Here is a 4,789-nt window from a genome sequence, read left to right as displayed (position 1 = left end):
CAGATGGCATCTCTGACAGCGTTCTTTCAAGCAGAAGGTACGATTTGCACTGAAAAATCAGACCCACAAGACTTCGCTTTGATATAATGTAGGGTAGATCAATAGTAAAATATTCACTTGGATATTCAATATTATAGAATCATGTTAGATCTTCAGAGATACAGTAGCACATGTACGTAATAAGATCAATATGGTTATATTCTATATGAAAAAGAAAAGTTTTGGAATGTTTTGAACAAGCTATACCATTGCGAGCTATTATGCAACTCTTGCAAAATATTCAAACTACGCTAAAAATAAAAATAATTCAAAAGTTCAAAGTTTTAGAAATATCATCAGAAACATATGTAAATAACAGATATATTACAACCTCCACTACGCAGTTGGAAACACTGTACACCGTATAAAATAAGTATAGGTCTTGAACTCATAGGAGGAGAAAAAAATCAACAAGCAGTGACAAGTTTTTCTTAGCTATATATTTTATTACTACTTCTACCATAAGCCTATTTCTTCTTTTCTAATCCTATTTACCATGTTACTGCAGTAGGTTTACTAATTATTTAAATAAATATAAGTATTACTATTCGTAAACATAACCAGTCTCTTCTATAAGCTTTAAATTTTATATAATTTATGATAGTCTGTTTGTTTGTTTTGAATTTCGCGCAAAACTACTCGAGAGCTATCTGCGCTAGCCGTCCCTAATTTAGCAGTGTAAGACTAGAGGAAAGGCAGCTAGTCATCACCACCCACCGCCAACTCTTGGGCTACTCTTTTACCAACGAATAGTGGGATTGGCCGAAACATTATAACGCCCCTACGGCTGGGAGGGCGAGCATGTTTGATGCGACTGGGTTTCAAACCCGCGACCCTCGGATTACCAGTCGAACGCCTTAACACACTTGGCCATGCCTGGCCCTTATGATGGTCAAAATAGATAAAAGATTCCCTTAAAACTGATCAGAATTAAATTGTTGAAGTATTAAGAATTCCAATGTCCATTCATGATGTACATTTTTTCCACTGCCTTGAGCTTCGTTGTCTGTGAACTCGAGAAGTCTGAAACCTTGATCTAAACAATCACTCAGTGAAGGTATCGTACTCTTTGGGCAAAAGGCATCCGATCTTACAGAATAATGATGATGACCTGTCACTGGATATGATTCTTCATCTTCACGTTAATCATTTCTTGAGTGAGGCACGTTTAAATTGGGATTATTCTGTTTTTTTTTTATGTCTGATCATCATTTTCTACATGTCCTTTTCTTGTATCCTGATCATCAGGAGCTTCGGTGACACTAGAATTATCGTTTCTGTTCCTTTCTTGTGTTAATGACTTGTTTGAATGAGATCGTTTTGGAGTACCATTAACAGAATCAGGTTGCTTGGAATATCGAATCTTTTTTGCAGTAGGTGTAAAAGGTGAGGATTTAGTAGATGGTCTACCAGAATAGTTGCAGTTTTTACGACTTGACACCCTATTAGGAGGACTTCCCCAAGCAGTAACCTGTCTGTGACTGCCAGAACCTCTTCCTTCCTGTGTTTGACTAGTATCTAGTTCATTCAGGAACACAGACATTCGAACTGGACATTTCAACAGTGACTCGTCATGTGAAAGTTTATCCAGGATTTCCGATGACGCTAGATAAAGATTTCAAAGTGCTCGTGAAGATCATATACTTAAAAATCATAAATGAATCTTAAAGGTTTTTCAATGTTCTAATTGTTCATTCAATTTTACTCTCAATAACCACCCTTTCTCTGCAAACAGTGAAAGAATGTAAAGATGCAGGATGTTATGAACTAGACAACATGCAACTGTTCCTCTTCTCTTTTATACTACGCATATGAGGTTAAACTAAGGTAGTGGATGTTCCCTCCCCGTCAAACACAATTTGTGTTTTACTTCTGCTAGTACTTAAAAAACAAAAAACGCACTAGCATTCTACATAATGCCCCACCACATTCGTGTCCTGAAATTGGGTATTTGTTTTGGGGCTACAATTTTTTCTTTTATGTACTTATCTTATTAACAAAATGTACAATCAGACATTGTTCACAACAGAGAAGTTATCCCCACTGTGGTTTTGTGAAACAATGCATACAATCAGTCATTTTTATAGCAAACCAATTGTCCCCATTGTAAGTACAATAAAACAATACATACAATCAGACATTGTTGACAGCAAAACATTTACTTCCATTACTAGCTTCAGTCTCCACTGGAGTTCTTCTTTCTCCATAGATAATCGAGACTTTGACTTCACCTCTTTCTCAAACTCCTCCTCTAGCTGTAGTCTTTCTCTTTTTAACTGTCTGCAAGTTGAAATATGAAAGTCAGACCACAGTTACTATCTAACGATTTTCTTGAACAAAGATCTAGTTTGTTCTTTGTACAAGTTAATCTTATTTTATTCTTATTTTCATGACATATATTTTCAGAAACAATATCTGACAACTGATGGATTATAAATCATGTACGAATTATTTTAGTATAGAACTATTTGTGGTATGTTAGACAGCTGAAAATACCTAGTTTTGAGCCAATGCTTAAACTGAGGGATTTTCAGTGATGGAACAAATATCGTATCTTAATGTATAATAAACAGTTTCAGAGCAAAACCTGTTTTATATTGGTGGCTGTGTTAAAATAGTTTCATGTTTCTGTAGATATAGTTTTTTTAAAAATAAGTAACCTCTACATGCGTGAATTACATTATTTGATCCTTAAAGATGTGATGTTTACATAGTCTGTAACAACATAACTAGTCTAGGTAGTTGTTTGATTCTAATAATGAGCTGTCATGTTTACATAGTTCATAGTAACATGTTTATAATCAAAGTCATTGGTGGAATAAGTGTCCTATTTCGATACACATTTTTACAAAATACCTTTTGAAGAGTGTTGTGCTCGATTAGATTATGATTTGTTCTTTTATCAGATTAGACGGTCTTTGACTAGATTAGATGAAATATAGTAATTTGAGTTTGTACTATTAACAACTAATAAGTCAAGTTTACGATCTTATGTTTACTCATGAACAACTTAAGTGATTAAGTCATAGTTAAAAGTAATTTTGTAGAAGTCACGAGAGTAATAATTGAAATGACACTATCTGTTGTAATCATTAAAATGGCACTGTCTGTTGTAATCATTAAAACTACACTATCTGTTGTAATCATTAAAATGACACTATCTTCTGAGCTGTCGTAATAATTAAACTTCAAACCTGTCTACAGTAAAAGTTGCTGTTGTTTTATTTTAGAATTAATTTGTGATTCTATGTTTAGTATATATTATAGTTTTAATGTTTCTATAATTTACTTTCAGTATTGTCAAATTATAGAAGACTGAATGGAGTCAGAACATGGTTAAACTATGGTCTGAGAGAGATACTGAAAAAAGTAAATTAAAATTATCGAATTATTTGATTGAAACTAAAAGTAATTCATAGATTACTTAAGACAATTAGCTAACTAGAAACACTCATTGTTCTAAAAAAACAAACTTTAAACCCATAATGGACTGAATCACTTTTAATGACACTCTGATGGGACATGTTAAGCCTCATTATGACATTATGTTGGATGAAATAAGGATAAAATAAATCATGTTAAAGAAGTTAACACTACTGTTTCCCCTGATTATGTTAAACAATTACATACAAAAAAGTAACTTAATCTAAACTGGATATATTGTTAATGGATTATAACTGAAACAAATACACATAGTTATCGTTTGTAAAGTAATTCACTTGGTTAAGGAAAATGTAGTTCACTACAGAATTACACTAAATGAATAACAACAGCTGGCACCAGCTTTTTGTGTCAAGAAGAAAGCAATAAAACGTAATATCAAGTTAAAATCTTAAAAGGTTTTTTTAAATTGTTGTTGTTTTAAATTTAATCTTTAACAATAACTGTACAAGCAATAGCGATATCAATACAAATAAACTTGGAATTAAATCAGGAAAATGAGAAAACACTTCTTAATTATGATTGTGTTGTTCGCTGTTTGATCATACTTTTACTGTTAAACTGTAAACTGGTAATCGTATTTGATCACAACTTTAAATGATTTAGTTCACTTTGGACATAGCAGTAGTCTATTTGCTGGAACTCGTATTACCTCTCAATTCGAACTTTCTCATCCACCATAGCTTGTAAATCTTCATTTCTTGCTTTCAGCTTCTGAATCTCTTGTCTTGCAGATGGTAACTTCTCCAACTAGTGATTTCATAAAAAAAAAATAAACTTTAATTTGAAAGATAAACAAATAAATTTGTTTACATATTCTATAATAATGTAACAATTCTAAAAGATGGCTCTTTGAATCAAACAATGTGATAGTGTGTTTAACAACATATATATAGTCTCGAATAATGTAACAAGTCTATACGGCTCACTGATGCTAACAATATGTTGTTTTTATTTGACTATATTTACATAGGTAATAAATCTACATAGACATTTGATTGTAATGAATAACTCTTTTGTTTAACTATGTTTACAAAGTTTATAATATTATTATAATAACTCTACATCACTATTTGATCCTGACCATGTGAAACTGTGTTACTTAACACAATACAATAGTGTAGTATAGCTGTCTATATTTCTTTTTTTTTGAGATACTTAAACCCTAAATAAATATTGCAACAAAAAACAATAAAAAAGTAAAAATAACCTCTTCCTGCATTTCCAGGTTTTCTTTACGAAGTCGATGTATGTCTGCAACCTTTAACAAGAAACATGAGCTGAACATAATTACAAGTAAGAATCTGAA

At 32.0% G+C, this 4,789-nt stretch overlaps 1 long non-coding RNA gene across 1 annotated transcript; it reads right to left on the bottom strand.

The window, feature by feature from the left end:
* Positions 1 to 1,673: 1,673 nt before the first annotated feature.
* LOC143224181 (uncharacterized) lies at positions 1,674 to 4,246 on the bottom strand. Its single transcript, XR_013013253.1, has 2 exons — positions 4,133 to 4,246; positions 1,674 to 2,319 (listed from the first exon to the last, which is right to left on the bottom strand). It is a non-coding gene; the product is annotated as an uncharacterized LOC143224181 (long non-coding RNA).
* Positions 4,247 to 4,789: the final 543 nt, after the last annotated feature.

This window comes from Tachypleus tridentatus, chromosome 8, assembly GCF_004210375.1.
Source record: "Tachypleus tridentatus isolate NWPU-2018 chromosome 8, ASM421037v1, whole genome shotgun sequence".
Classification (NCBI taxonomy): Eukaryota; Metazoa; Arthropoda; class Merostomata; order Xiphosura; family Limulidae; genus Tachypleus; species Tachypleus tridentatus.
Note: the sequence above shows the minus strand (reverse complement) of the source record. Positions and strands in the feature narration are given on the sequence as shown.